At 32.0% G+C, this 17,681-nt stretch overlaps 1 pseudogene; it reads right to left on the reverse strand.

The window, feature by feature from the left end:
- Positions 1-618: 618 nt before the first annotated feature.
- On the reverse strand, positions 619-6,562 carry LOC133320317 (G-protein coupled receptor dmsr-1-like; annotated as a pseudogene).
- Positions 6,563-17,681: the final 11,119 nt, after the last annotated feature.

The following is a 17,681-nucleotide window of genomic DNA, read 5'->3' on the forward strand; positions in this document are numbered from 1 at the left end:
AAAACACTAAGTTTTTGACAAATCTTTAAAATATTACCTTTTATAATATTCCAAATTTATTCTCTTTTTTTACAAGCCCATTTCTTTGAAACATATGATTATTTTATTGAAGGGCGCAGCTGGGAGAATATGTAAAAATGCGATGATTTACAATAAACTAAAGGAAGAAAAATTAATTCAAAATATATATTTTTTTAGGAATTGGTATAAGAACGATACAAAATATCTATCAATATTTAAAGTAAACAACAACGAAGATTAAATTCAAATTATTTATATTCTGTATGACTGTGTAACTGAATAAGTCAGGATATGAAAAGACCTCTTAATATGTGTAGTAGGTATATAGACCTCTTAATAGTATATACTTTGAAAAGTTGTTTCTATTATGTCATATTTTTTCGTAATAATTTGTCTAAATATTAATCCACCGCTAAAAGATAAATATATGATTTATTTATAACTTTACTTTAAATCTCAAATAATATAATAAAATGTAATATAGTTGTAACAACTGTCATATTTGTTTGTTGTGTCCCTTATAATAATAGAACCAGGTTGATTTAAATCAAAAGAGTAATTCGTATCAGATATTTTATCAATCAAGAAGACACGTACCTAAAATTCCTGTGGGAATTCAGTAAGAAGAAACAGAAGTAGAACTGCAACCAGCATTTCGTAGTACGATCAGTTCTTCGCTCAGCTTTTGATCTCTTTGTAGGTTTCCTTGTGAATACGTTTCCATTACCATTGACGGCTGTGCTAGCCGGACAAGCACTGTAACCTTTTAAGGCTCTTTTTCTACTATTAGCTCTATATAAAACTCTGATCAACCATGCACTTATCACCGTCAAAATAACACACGGCAGTAACTTGATCACCACCGCGTGAACCCAAAAGTTGATCTGGTAAAGTTTGCCGTCGTAATTGGAATCACGTAATAAACTTTGGACGGTGGACGATCAAAGGTGTAGTCCTCGTGTATCGTAAACACCTTAAATCAATAAAAACTTTATTTCTAGACAACAAAAGAAATAATACACAGTTTATTCGCTGTAAAATAATTTAAAATTAATGATTAATCATAATTCTCTAATAACATAAAGCAATTTAAACTGTTTAACCACAATTAGAATCTGCAAAGATACTGAATTTTCCAAATATACTGTTTAAGGATAACGATTAAAATTATCCAATCGTAAATTAATTTGAACTTAAATATATATAGATCAGGAAATAGACAGAATCGATTAATTTAAGGAGAGTGAAGGGACAGCCTTGGCCGACAAAACGAGTTTCATTAACGGCTGTACACTACACGATTCCTATAATCAATCACTTGGGCTAAATCCACTTATTTGTTTGAAATAAATTCGGTTTTCTCTCACACTTAGACAACATGTTATTCACATTGTACGAAACAGCCCCTTTGATATATTATAACATATGATTAAAATCGTTGTTTTCTGTATTTGTCTGTAATAAATTATTATGAATAAAATCTCTGAAATATAACTTAATTTACTACTACTCTTAATATTAAAATGTTATGTAAGTATATAATAACAACAATATTCCATTTGTGGATTAGATATAGCTTTTATGTTCCGTCAGTAAATTAAAATTTCCCTATCATCTAAACTGAACGATGCCTTTATTAATGAAGTCGTTCAATATTCAATCATTCAAGTATTAGACATAGCCTTAATGTTATTTATTTTCAGTTTAATACATAACATTAGAAGGAAAAGAATATTACATGAGAACTTAAATACAACTTACATGTGTGAATTAATTAAGTTAACATGCGTTTAGTTGAGCCCAAGAGATTGTGATCTGAGCTCCAACGAACATAAAGCCGAGACCTACAAAGGTTTTAATTCGGATTTCCAATTCAGCGAATTTTTATTTCTCCTTTCTAAGCATTCTAACATAGTGTGAAATTGGTCAAGTAATGCAGTAGGAATTTGATGTGTTCAGGAAATTAATTACTTGTTTTGCCAAGCCGTGCTTTATAAGTAGTAATTTTTGATTCACCGTAAATAGAAACAGAAAAAAATTATTAAAAATTTAATAAACCATGAATTAAGATGAACGTTAACAATATAATTGTACAAATATTAATAATTCGGCTGATCATGGACTTACGTATGTAATACTTATTGATAAAGTCAAGTATACTTACAAAGTAAGATGGAACGCATAGTATTGGAGGTAGTAGGAAGCTAGTCATGATAGCGATTGAACAACGACGCTCCGTGCACCACGAAGCTCCGTGAGATGGGTATCTAGGATTTACATAACAATCAATAAATGTAACAGAGATGTAAATTTTTCAGTTGAAGTAATGAACTATAGAAATCATTCTAGCGGTTTTATTTGAATAGGCATGAATTATTACGATGATTTTAAGAAAAGAAGAATTACGTAACAAAATAGTTATATATATAAATTAAAAATAAAATGTGATATTTCAATTAAAATATGATGTTTCATTAAAAATTGTTTTAAAAGCAAACAATTAAAATAAACAGCTGGCTGATGTTACTTGAAACTACGAAAAAAGCTATGAAACAGTATCTCTTATTTATTAGTAGAAATAAATATAAAAACGATGTTATCGTGAATTTATGAAAAAACAAATTATTATATCAATAAATGAGTACAGGAAATATTATATATATTTAAAAAAGTAACAAACTATTTTTGTTTGTCTTTTTAAAACGCAACAGCAACGCGTTAAGTGAGTTGAAAATAATGAATTAGAACTGTTATTACTTTTAAAATTTCGTTGAAAGAACCCTAATGTTGGAACTAAGACGAGACGAAACTTCTCAGCATTCAATGGATTCACCGTGCGGGTGGTGGGTCCATAGCGTTAAGGGAGAGGAGCTTCAACAGTGCCTGGGACTTGCAAACCAGGTATGGGTTTAAGGGGCCCCTATCTAACTTACGTTTAACGCTCACCTCCACCGTCCACGCTCCTCTTTCTACCTAACCAAATTTGATATAATTTTAGTTTAAAAATTGTAATCATTAATTTTTCTGACTCCTTCCTTTCAACTAACTCCTGGTCAAATTTGCTTATTAAAAGATTCTTTAATTTAGAGTGAAATTATTTCTAACTCGAATTTTTCCTTTTATAGAGAATATTACAAGTATAATCTTTATACAAGAATTAAAGGAACGACTTATCAATCTTTATGAATACTTCGAAGTAATATAGCAGTTCTCGAGCTTTGGAACTTTCTATTGACACATTCTTGATACAACTTTGTTGGCCATGAATAGTCCTTACAAATATTATATGTATGAAAATAAGTTTGCTTAATTGTTAAATTTGTACTGTCAAGAATATGAAGGAAGATATTTCGATATTCATCAACAATCAAAACTTATAACAAGGTAGGAAATAAATCTACGTGTAGACTTTGATTTTATTTGGTACCATTCATACAATTTCTACAAATGGTAATTGTTTATAGAATAATTCTGAAATTTTGTGATATTGTTATGTCAGAACACTTTGTTTGATTATTTAACTGGAACCTGTTTATTTAAAAAAAATATTTTTTAGTTGATCATTAAAGCATATACTTGTACCGGATTATCTTACATATCATATCAACCAATCAAAACTGAATATTAAACATTTTATCAATTATAATGATGTAACTTATGAAAAAAATACTTTACAAGCTAGCAATATGATATTTAACGTAGCGCATACAATAAGTACCACAGACAGCACGACCGACGGTTGAAGCGTAATATATATTTACCCCATCACAGTTTCCTTGGCGATTAAAAAATTTTGCGAAACGAAATATGAGCTCATATATTAGACGTACATACACGAGGTACAGTTGGCATGAAGCCAGCTCTGAAATGTAGACTTCATTTGCTAACACAGTTTTGTTGATACAATTCGTAAACATTATTTTGAGTTTTTTTAACTTTCAGCTGGACTTTGAAATACGGTGTCACTAGAAAAGGTTGCTTATATAATTTTAAATGTTGAAACATTTGTATTCCTATTAATTTTACAATGTATTCATCATCAACATCATTATCATCATCACCCTATCGGTGCCTACTGCTGAGCAAAAGCCTCTTCTCACATGGAAAAGGTTAGAACATTCATCACCACGCTTGTTCAAGGCGGATTGGCGATTTCAAATTATAATTTGAAATTATAAGTACAGATTTCCTCACAATGTTTTCCTTCACCGTCTATCAGTGGTGTCTAATACTCTTAGAAAGTACATATGATTCAAAAAAATCACATTGGTACTTGCCAGGTTTCGACCCGCGCCCTCATGTATGAGAGGCGGTCCTTTAACCTCCAGGCCACCACGACTTTCCAGGAGACCAAGACCTTTCCAGGCCAGCACGACTTTACAATGTATTATATTAAATAAAAGAGGAAACCTTTTTATCTGATTTTAATGTAAATTTCTAACGACATATCTGCAGCAAGCCGATGTAAATTATGCAAAATTTCAATGAAACGTTTATTTTTGTTTTATAAAAATTTTTTTAGAAAGTCGTATTTTTTTAAACTTATGACATTAATTAATTTGATATAAAAAAAAAATATATAAATTTAAAAGTTTTATCTAAATAAATAAATTTTTAGTCGTTACCTTACATCATTAATGGGTATATATTATAGAAATCTTTATGTTTTATTGCGAATAATTTAAATTACAATATAAACACAGTTTCAGTGTTGGGGTAAAATACGCTAAAATAAATATTTTTTTAAATATTCTCTGCATGTATTAGTTATTGAAAACGATAGAATGTCATATGTATATTTATTCAAGTCCGGTAACAGAGCAAACCAAACAAATAAAGAGGAAGAATAAACAATTTATTCGAAATAAAACTATATTGCCGAAATTCAGGGGCGTATTAATATTTGGCTCTAACTGAAAGTTTCCATTGCTTTGTTATTGAAACGACGGGACGTATTAAAAGTATTCTGTTAGGTTGAAGTAAAAAATGAAACATTATGTTACATGCGAGACCATATTTTCATTTACTTCTACCAGCAGGGAAACCAGTCGAAATTAACTTAAATAATTCTATCTACAAGCTGTCTTACTCACTTGATAGCAATGTATCGCCAAATTGCTAGTGACAACGTCAGTAGTATGGATGCTGTATGTAAAATCTGTGTGAAGTGCATGTGGAACAGCATGTAGACAGCACGAGTACGGGCGCTCTTCTTGGCCGGAAACAGCTGGAAATTGACATTTGTTAGATGAACGAGTTCCAATAGAATCACATGCTTGTACATACGTATATAAAAGCCATTATAATTCATATCCTTCTGCTAAGAAAACATCGAAATATAGACTAAATAAAGATGTTTATTTACGAACTATAATAGTATATAAATACAACATTATCAATAAAATTATCATTTATTACAGCCAAGTCCAAAATAGCATGTCTGAACAGAAACGAACTATGTTCAAGAAAAACACATGTCAACCGAACGTCTTGACCTTTTCGAAGTAGCACTAATTCAACACGACGTTCTATAATAGTTCTTCAGTTCATTTTATTTGGATTCTTTATTATATGACAAACATAACTAAGATATATAGTTCCTTAAAATTAATGTAGTAAAAATTATAATCGTAAACGTGTAGTGTACAAACTTACCAGGTATCTGTAAACAGCAAACGGCACATACTCCATCATGACGAACACATCAGCTACAGCGAGCCACTTCAGAAGACGGTTGATAGGAGCAGCAGCGAGGTCCCGCCTCGTCAAAACAACCACGTTCAATGCATTGGCGAGACTTCCAAATAAACATATCTGAAAGTAACAGTCATGAAGGAAAATTATACGAGAACAAGCACAAAATATATGTGTTTAATATCATAATGTTTTTATTTAGCTAATTATAAAGAACTTATGGGACCTTATCGATTAAAATACCTTAGAGTCTTAGATTTGGCACAAATTATTGAAATAAATAAACAATTATTAAATAAATAATTTCTTTGTGGGGTTTTATTGTTTTCTCTGATTAATTTGATTTTAAGATAACAGGAAGCTATCTCTTTGTAGAGTTTATGCTATTTCGATTGTTATTAACAACGAAATTTTGGAATTAAAGTTGTTTTTTTTTATGTCAAGAAAGTATTTTGTTTCTAAGGATTACAATGATCGCAAGTAAAAGTCTCTTCGCTTTTTGACGCTCATGTTTTCTAATATGTTACAATTATAAAAACGTTTGCGTAAAATGGATTTTTCCATAGGAATTTAAATGAAGCGCTTTCCGTATCACACTCAATATAGTTATGGTTAGAATTCAATTAAATAATATACTTACTAATAGACTAATATATCCGTGAATACTGTTGTAAGCGAGAATTAAATCTCTAAATTCGCCGGAACAGTAATCAGAACGATCGCATTCCTTACGATGATATGTTATATTTGTCCGAAGGTCTTCTAACGCTCTCAACCAGTCGCCAATGTTAGTGCTTTGGTTGGTGCCTCTGTGTTTGATAAGCGACACCAGCCTGGGCGTCGTAAAAAGTTGAAAGTGTCATTTGATCCGATATTACTAGCATTGAATACATTCTGTGTGTCAACGCCCGCGATCATTGTGAACGGAGAATTCACCTTTGTTCATCACTTAGCAGACAGTATCATGTTACTATTGCTCTGATGTCAATCAATCATGAAACATCTATTCCATGTTTCACACCCACGTCTATCTATAACAAATATATCAATTATTTGTTGTTATATATACAATAGTGTCGGAACTGTTGGGCTTATTGTTCATTACTTTCAAAATATTTATATACTGTCTTCGTGCATTGAAATACCGAAATAAATATGTCATCTAAAGTACTGGAATTAAAAAAATACTTTTACATAAAGCGAGTCGTTATAATAATATGATATGAAATATTTAACGATATATTTTATGTCGAAAAACATTGTCGTGTTATTCTTACAGCGAGGTATCTTTATTTACATTAAATATAGGGCATAGTAATCTAATACTTTCATAAATAAGTGCAACTATTTGAGAAAACATAAATATTGTTTTACAAAACACCACACTGGTGTTCTGACAAGTTAATGTTATGATACCTGAGTGTTTTAGTGTCAGGTTACAAAAGCGTTTATAAATATCACAGTCACAGCACATCTGTGTCAAAATACATCACATATCAGTGGGATAAATTCAGCTGATTGTTATATTAAGTTTCACTAAACTGGATAATTTAATAATAAATATATAAGATTTTTATTCATTTTAATTTGTCTTTTTCACACTAAGTATTTCACTTATTTTTTTAACATAATTGTATTTCAAAATGAAAAACACACGACAGCATCGTTCAATAAAATATATAAACACATGTAAAACTTCGATTCTTTTGGTTTTAGTAAAAATATGTAAAGTTAGAATATGTTGGTGTTTCTCATTAAAAGATCGAATGATAATTATTAAATATGTTTGTTTATTTAAATGACTCTGATATAACGCAGTCATGAACTTAATTTCAGCTAAATATAACTGACATTAATATCAGTTGATCATACCAATACGAGCGATAAGAGATAAGAATAGCAATTAAAAGCGTAGCCTTATTGGAAACGTATGATACTGTAAAGAGAATACATTATGTTGATACTGGATGTTTGATTTAATCCTTGTTATTGCACACACCATTCCAATTTCAAATACACAATATATGCTATACAACCTCTTACTTTTATTTAGAATTTAATATAATTAGAACATACTGTTTCTACTAATTCGAATTTAGAATTTGTAATTCGAATGTAATATAATTTGATTTTTTTGTTACACCTTAAAATATTCACTTTTTATTTCTTATGATGTTATATAAAAAAATGTTTGTTGTACACAACAATAAGATCCAGTGTAGATCCAGTGTATATGTCACTGATTCTGTTTAAATAGATCCTGATAAGTTATTATCTATTGAAAATTACTACAACTGTTGTACTATACTAATAAAATTTATAATTTTTTAAAAAATAAATTACTTTAAGAAACACGATAATAACATCATAAAATTGTGAACATGTTGAGTTTCATAGCATCCGCTTTCAATATATCCACCAATTCATATAAAAACAATTTAAAATAAATTTACTTTGTACGTTATTAAATAAAACACCTTGAGTGAACTTGACAACACGTTTAACAAAAAAAAAATCGATGAATAGAATAAATACGTGACAGTTACATATCAACCCAATAAAAATGAAAGTCCAGAAATATTTTATAAGCCAATTATTACGTAATACGAATATTCTTTTGTGTGAACAAGCAAATGAAAATGTTAACTCACTATAACTATGTATATGTTAACTTTTATAATATCTCAATAAGTGAATACTGCTCGAGGCTTATAATAACAGATTGCCTTGTACATAATTGAACAAAATTATATGAACCATTTTATGTTGCACTGTAGAATTTTATACTCACTATCATTTATAATATAAGTGATTATAAGAATAAAATTGAATTTTATTTTTATATATATGAAAGAAAGTCGGGTTAGTTACACTATTTATAACTCAAGAACAGCTGGAATTTTCAGCAACATCCGCATATGGAGCCGAAAATTGGTGAGGAGGAAGCTTAAAACCAGAATTTTATCTGATTTGATCGAAAATATATATATATCAATGAAAATCAAAATTTGCTTATTCACTGCCAGAACAGAATCGCCTGGTCAGTTACACATTTCTAATTCTGAAACTGAAATCGTGGGCAAAAACTAATTACTCATATTGAAAACGCCTGAAAACCTTGAAACATGAGAATCATTCATACATTATAAATATTATAAGTAAACTAAAAACTCAAATTTTATTAACTGTACGTAAAAATCTTTATCGACGTAGCACGATTGATCTGCTACCCAGCAGGGTATAAGATTATTATAATAAGCTCAAAAAAAATTACTGTCACATACTTTTTTATAAGTATAAAGGTAAATATCAGCGTTTTTTATTTCTTATTCACTTAAAAATGTATCTTATTTGTTTACTGGTATGACTTAAATTTAGGCTCACACTTGAGTAATTAAAATAACCTACTATTCTAGAACAATGCAGTCTGATAAGAATATTATATTGAGACAAAGGATTCAAAAAACTTTAAAGCTGTAAAAATTCATAAAATGAAATATTTCACAACAGTAGAACAACGACATGAAGTAACAGACAATCTATGGATCCAAATTCACTGCCTACTAATATTCAATCCAATTTTATCTTCATGAAAATTGTACTTGAGACGAAAAAATTATCACGACTTTTATGAGAAAATTGTTAAAAAAAAATTTAAAGATAAAATCTTGAATATGTTATAGCAAAATGCCACTTTAATCTGCGACGTCTTTGATAACTAAGGTTTGCTTGTTGTTTATTTTAGGTTCGTTTGTTTGTAAAGGAGTATAATAAAATTATTTTGGAGTTATCATAAGTATGTAAAATATTTATATATTCCATTACGTATATATTCTTAAAATATTATAAATAATACAGTAGAACTAAAGTTTAAAAATACGTCTTGCTTTGAATTAAACAGATAAAATTAAATTAATGTAATTTTTGTTTGTGTCGTACAACTGAACTAAGAAATTAAAAAATATATTTATGGTTAAAACCAATTCCATTATAATTTATTTAATAACCATAAAAACTTTGCTGGTAAAATAAAAAAAGAAACAATTGTCGAAGTTTAAACCCAATAATAAATTAAATTATTAGAAGGACTACATTTAATGTAAAATACTTCTTGATATTAACAGAGAAATAGAAAGAAAATATCATGCTTTAAGAATATGCTCGATAAAACGAATAAAAATTAATTTGTTCAGCTATCCTATAAATTATCCTTTAAACACTGAAAATTGAGTTAGTTTTCGATTTAAAATGCTTTATTATTTCATATTTATACTAATCATTATTCAATAGCTTTTTAGGAATTATTCTTCTTCACATGTTCCTATTTTTACAACAAAACCTCAGATATTTGTAGAATAATATATTTCATAAATTTTAAACTGAAAAAGGCTATATCAGAGCATGAAAGTCCAATGAAAATCCGTTCTGAAGAAGACCCTGGATAAAAACAATTGTGCAAAGAACAAAACACTATGCAACTTAGCATACAAAATTTGGCTGACCAACGACTTTTAGGGGTAAATAAATTACAATGCATGTGAAAAGCAACACAAAAACAAAGGAGCCAAAAAAGGCCATGAAACAAAGGCTGTAACATCTGTGGGAAAACTCTTAAAAGCCATACAGCGTAAGAAAACGCTTTCTCTAGTTAATAATAAACAACAAAAACAAAAAAAAATAACCAATACCATAAAATATAAAAAGTTATAGAAATGGTAGAGGCATACGGTTTAAAAGAAATAATTGTTTTAAAAGAAGTGCTTCACAGGAAATAGAAAAAAATTAAAATGTCCTAAAAGGTGACTTAATAACAATCGCTTCTAAATAAATGAAGCTGCTAATATACGGATGAAGCGAACCCTTGATAAAACACCCATAATACGATTAACAACTTACGTTAAAAAATATAAATATTAAATAATATTGAATTTTAATATACATGAATGTTATCAATACATTATTATTTTAAACAAACAGTAAATAAAAACCAGAAAAGAGACGGAAAAATCAATTAGATAATAAATGACATCTGTTAAGTTAACATATCGTCGATAAGATTGTCAAAATAAAAATTACAAAAGGAAGCCACAAGTTAAGTTGTTAGGAAATATTTCAAAACAACATTCAATATGAGCCGTCATTGTTCAATAAAGTATGACGAATCGTTTTAGAGACGGAGCGCTTTCTCACAATAAACGTGACATTTTCATTACAGTACACGCGTTATTATAATAGAGTTTAAATAAATTTACGATTTTTTTTTTTTTGGTTTTGGTGCAACAAAAAGATAAATTTCTCTTTTATATACGAAATAATCGGTCCGATGCGAGCCCAATGAAAGTGAAAAAATTAAGAGCGTATTACCTATTCATTACATTTCCTCGTAAATTAAAAATCTTTAGATAAGATTATTCTATGGACATTAAATTAGTATGGTAAATAAGACATAAATTTTTTTTATTTGCTTCTTGATAACAAAAAGTGTTCGAGATGAAGATAATATTTTAGTAATTAATAAAAAAATTCATTACAAAAAAAAAATGTTTTTTTTTCTCTTCACAAATAGGCATTGGTTTCGTATTTAAATTATCAAGTCTATAATAGTTTCTCACGACATGAAGGTAATGTTCTTATTACAGAATACGAAACGTTTCATTACAATTCAAACAATCACTGGCACGAACGATTTCAATTGTACAAGAAAGCTAAAAGCAATAATTTTTAATCTCGACGGAGCCGGTTGCTCTGATGAATACTAATAGACTGTAGGTAAGACGTTTCGAATGAAACTAAATCAAATATACTTTATTCAAGTAATAATTTAAGATCGCATTTAAATTGTCACAGTACATACATACCGATGCATCTCGATCTATTCACCAGTTTAAGAATAAGAAAGGTACATATAAATTTATTTGATTTATTCATATCATATATATTTTCGAACTTTTTGCAAAATATAAAATAGAATTGTTAAAATTATGTTTACCAATATTTTAAAATTAGCATAACATGGTGTATGATGTATTTCGACCTTGTCAGTGAGAGGTCATGTTTAATTTTACGTACATGTAAATGACAAAGCTATAGAATTAACCACGAAGCGACGTAGTGGCGCCTCGGATATCAGCTGAAACGAATCATATACTAAATTATTGAAACAACTTAACATTTAATCCTTGGTTCATAGTCCCATACTTGACCGGGTGTCCATATATTTTTCCAATAGACTTATTATAATGTTTTATATGAACTAACCATAATATTAAAATAAAATAATAGTTATGAGATTAACCTTACAATTCTTTGCTATTTTTGGACAAAATACTTTTAAAACATTCTTATTCTACTAATGCAACGCCAGGTTCAATTGGAATGGAAAATGTCGCTCTTATCCAGAAATCTCGAATTTAGTCGGGAAAACTTTTTGATTTCTGTTTTAGTTTCAGCATTACTCCGATTAAAACTAAGAATTTAAAATTAAACCCTACATAAATTGAGTTTTATTTACACACACACACACACATACACATATATATATATATATATATATATATATATATATATATATATATATATATATATATATATATATAAATATATATATATACATATAGACAGCACATATTCTATGGGGTTTTCCAATAGGGACGCTTGAACTTTGACAGCTGATTGCGGCCATGTTGTTTGAGTGACAGCTGTCAAATGCAGTGTGTTATATTCATTCCGTCCTCCCAAACCACCATGGCAGGTTACAGTGTCGAGCAGCACGTGCAAATCATAAAATTGTTTTATGAAAATGGGTCTTCAGTTCGAGCAACGTTCCGCGCACTTCGCCCGTTTTACGGTCGCGATGATCGTCCTGCCGAGTCGACTATCCGTCGATTGGTGGACAAATTCGAGTCAACCGGGTCAGTTAACAATCAGCCGGTTCCCGTGCGTCAACGTAACACGAGATCTGCCGAGAATATCGCCGCTGTGCGCGGCAGTGTCCTCGAAAACCCGCGGCAGTCAATTCCGCGTCGCGCACAGGAACTCGGCCTTTCGCAGACGACAACTTGGCGAATTTTGCGTTGTGACTTGAGCCTGCACCCGTACAAGATCCAGCTGACCCAAGAGCTCAAGGTTAATGACCATAGACAGCGCCGTGTGTTCGCTGACTGGGCATTAGAGCAGTTGGAAGTTGACGCCGATTTTGGCAAAAAAATCATCTTCAGCGACGAGGCGCATTTTTGGATGAATGGCTATGTCAACAAGCAAAATTGCCGTATTTGGGACGAGACCAATCCACACGAGGTTCACCAAGTGGCAATGCACCCGCAGAAAGTGACTGTTTGGTGCGGATTTTGGGCCGGAGGCGTGATTGGTCCGTATTTTTTTCGAAAACGATAATGGTGTGGCCGTCACCGTCAATGGTGAGCGATACCGGTCGATGATAACCAACTTCTTTTGGCCTGAAATCGAGAATATGGATCTGGACAACATGTGGTTTCAACAGGACGGCGCTACGTGCCACACAGCACACGCTACGATGGAAGTTCTGCACGAGCAATTTCTGGACATGGTCATCTCGCGCGGAGGCGACGTGAACTGGCCACCGAGATCGTGCGATTTGACCCCGCTGGACTTTTTCTTGTGGGGTTTTCTTAAGTTGCAGGTCTATGCCAACAAGCCGCAAACCACCGATGCCCTCAAAGTCAACATACGCCACGCCATCGATCAAATACAGCCCGATTTGTGCGCCAGAGTCATCGAAAATTGGACCTTTCGTGTGCGCGCCACCAACCGAAGCCGTGGCGGTCATTTGAATGATGTCATATTCCATACATAATGGGGTCGATAGACCTTCCAAATAAAAAAAAAATTTTGCAAATATCTTTCCTACATGTATTTTTTTTTGCATTTCAAAGATCAAGCGCCCTTAATGGAAAACCCTATAGTAACAACAAGCTGGATCCCTGGTAATATTCATATAATAATATTACGTACGTATAATACGTATTAATTACAATAATGTTCAAGTATATTTAAATACATAAATATAACTATGATAAATAAATCTTCGTACCACATATTAGTATATGTCGCGCCGACAGCCTTCTCCTATCGAAAATATTCCTTTTCGTGTTTTCGTTCATTATAATTGTTTTCAAATTACCCACTTCACCGATGTTAATAATTTTATTAATACATCAGGTGATTAGTTTTTTCCAAGTACCCACAATTGTAATACAGAATTTACCATATAAAAGTCAAAGCATAATCGTACTGAATTCATTCTACATTGGTCGCTCTTAGGAGCCACAGTGGTAGAATCTCCGCTATACAATTCTTGACATTCATTGTAAGAATTTGTTAGCAATAAACAAGTATCATTTTGAGTAAAGACTATCTTTGCTTCAAAATGGAAGCCTGTTCATCGTCATCGGTACTTAACGCCCAGACTCGAAAGCCTTTTAAAGGACTAGGGTCTTGGCCAAGGTTCCACGAGGATCCCCTCGCTCTCACATCAGAAGCAGGGACGTCTTACGCCACACTTTCAACCGCCGGATCGTCTACATGAAATCGGATGGTTCAACATACAACTCCGCACGTTTTTGAAGACTCGAGAACCGTTGCACCACAATTTTTGAGATGAAGACGTTGGGCATCTTGTTTCCTATTGAGGAACCAGAATCTTTGAACGAGTAGGAAGTTCGGATGAAAGTAATTTCCTTTCTTCAAGAAGTTCGAAACATATGGCGAAGAGTTACCAACGACAAATTAAGTCAAAAAAATGCCGTTTGTGGAAGCTGCTATTGAAAATGCAGGTGACAAAAATTAAGAACGTAAGTACTCATTCCGTACCTAAACTGATTTTTGTAGCTGCCATTGCAAGATTAAAAAGTCGAGTTAACGATGGTTATCACAAGAAACCTCCCGTTTCACTTCAAACTATTATTAGATCTTATCATTTTATCATCGGATCGGGCTTATTTGCTATAGATGCAAAACAACGTCACCCTTAGGATGCTACTGCAACAGTAATGTCAATTACTAAAGTTATTTCCTCGCAATAAGTGAACATAGCAGTCCTACATTCACCACTATGGTAAAATAAGTTCAAAATTTATCTCTTACTGCCCTTTTTGATAGTGGTACTGGTTGTGCCGTTATTAGAGCATCTTTAAAAAAAAAAAAAAAATCCTTGGTCGTCATTTACTAACGAACTAGATGGAGTCGGTTCGGTTCTGGTCATATTCCTTTCGGATAATACTATAATCGGTTTATTTATGTTTTGTCAGCTCATGACCTTTCTGTTGAGATGTTCTTGGGAACAAATTTTTAGAAAAAAAAAACCGGCCTCACGATTATTGTTACATATGGGGTTGGTATTTGTTTCGTTCTTAAAAATGATCCATTTAAAAACTTCAACGTAGTCATTCATAAATGTTGATATTGATTCAGACTTATAGACGTAATAAATAATACTGAATAGTTAATACCTTAGACGAAAATAAATCATCTGCTTGCTCTTTTTGGACATATGTTCGCCGATGGCTTCGGTAGTTTTTCGATTAATATTGAGTGCTCTTTCTTCTAAAAAGTGTGTTGAATAACTCTGTAACGTAATTTCAAAAGGAAAAGTGCGTCCCAGCCGACAAAAACTAAAAAATTCTATAAAATCTCCCTATTTCCAGAACCATTAACCAAGAAATACAATTCAACGGTCTTGCAAGGAGTTTTAGAAAGTCTACTCCCAATTTCTGTATACATCATAACGCCTTAACCAAGAAAAGTATAATTGGAATTCGATTCACGAACAAGAGATGACTCGTAATATGATAATATAATTCCTAACGGCTGAGCCTGTTGTCTCCATATTTTAAGAAAACCCTTCTATAGAAACATATGTCGTGGCAAGCTCTCTTGGTTATAGGGCAGTACTCATTCAAGTCCTAAAACAAAAAACAGCACGCTGTCGGTTATAGGAGAATACGAACTACTGATGCTCTTCTTTCACGTATTCACCATTGGTGAGATTTCCTTCATAATTTTGATTTTGGTGTTGAATATAAGAAATGTGATAGACTACAGAATGCTGAGTTCAGTCCGAATCTTGTCCATTTTAAAGAATCACTGGTGAATATTATTACCCTCGGGTCATAATATGGATGAAAATGTTTAAGTTTGTCAGTATCAAGACAACTCAGATTGCTTTCCATACCAAATCACTCTTCGGCATTTGAAGTCATCCGCGTGTACGTTGCTAGTAAACTTGGTATACCAAAAGAAATATAATCGTTGACAGGGGTAGTAAGTTGTTAGGAGAGGTTAAAACTTTCTGTGATCGTTTTGGAATTAGTATTTACTCCGTATAGCCAGGTATTAGCCGAGCAAATGGATCAGTAAAGTGCTTCAATCCATCTTGAAAAATTGTTTCGTGTTGATCAAGAAATTGGTAACTTCTGAATGGCATATTGCATTAGACTTTAGCTAACGTTAAAATTTTACAAGTCATAAAACATTAGCATTTCTCCATTAACTTTACTGACACGACGTCATCATTGCTCCATTATCATCACTGCTCCATTAGAATATCTAAATTTTATAAATATAGATGGGAATATAACATTAGACCTAGGTCTTGGCGAACCCAAAGAGATTTAATAATAACCGTTATTTTTCTAAGCATGTTACAGGAAGAGGAAAACCACGAAAAATTGCTAAAAGCAACTAACCCACACGAACGGATGGCAGTGTCGAAGATTGATGAGTTTGATGACAACAAGCTTACGAATACCAACTGAAACAACATCTACTAAATTCTCCAAAACTTTACAGGTTCTCTGACACGTACAGGATATGCGCATCTGAATCTACAAACTTCTACAAAACGATGGCATGACACGTGTAGTGTATGCACATCACATCTATAAAATTCTACAAACCGATGGCATGACACGTGTAGTGTATGCACATCACATCTACAAAATTCTACAAACCGATGTCATGACACATAGTGCATGCACATCACATCTACAAAATTCTACAAACCGATGGCATGACACGTGTAGTGTATGCACATCACATCTACAAAATTCTACAAACCGATGGCATGACACGTGTAGTGTATGCACATCACATCTACAAAATTCTACAAACCGATGTCATGACACATAGTGCATGCACATCACATCTACAAAATTCTACAAACCGATGGCATGACACGTGTAGTGTATGCACATCACATCTACAAAATTCTACAAACCGATGGCATGACACGTGTAGTGTATGCACATCACATCTACAAAATTCTACAAACCGATGTCATGACACATAGTGCATGCACATCACATCTACAAAATTCTACAAATCGATGTCATAACACGTGTAGTGTATGCACATATAGACCTCTCCAAAATTCTAGTCGCATCCTTACATCGAAAATCGAAAGAAATTTCTAGAAATATTTAGATTTGATTTCGAAGTCACAATATATTATGAGAACTAGACGTTGGCGCTGAGCACGCACCAACCGTCAGTATGGCCGTGTCGCGCCGACAGCCTTCTCCTATCGAAAATATTCCTTTTCGTGTTTTCGTTCATTATAATTGTTTTCAAATTACCCACTTCACCGATGTTAATAATTTTATTAATACATCAGGTGATTAGTTTTTTCCAAGTACCCACAATTGTAATACAGAATTTACCATATAAAAGTCAAAGCATAATCGTACTGAATTCATTCTACATTGGTCGCTCTTAGGAGCCACAGTGGTAGAATCTCCGCTATACAATTCTTGACATTCATTGTAAGAATTTGTTAGCAATAAACAAGTATCATTTTGAGTAAAGACTATCTTTGCTTCAAAATGGAAGCCTGTTCATCGTCATCGGTACTTAACGCCCAGACTCGAAAGCCTTTTAAAGGACTAGGGTCTTGGCCAAGGTTCCACGAGGATCCCCTCGCTCTCACATATATA

The sequence above is a fragment of the Danaus plexippus genome, assembly GCF_018135715.1.
Source record: "Danaus plexippus chromosome 16 unlocalized genomic scaffold, MEX_DaPlex mxdp_31, whole genome shotgun sequence".
Lineage (NCBI taxonomy): Eukaryota > Metazoa > Arthropoda > Insecta > Lepidoptera > Nymphalidae > Danaus > Danaus plexippus.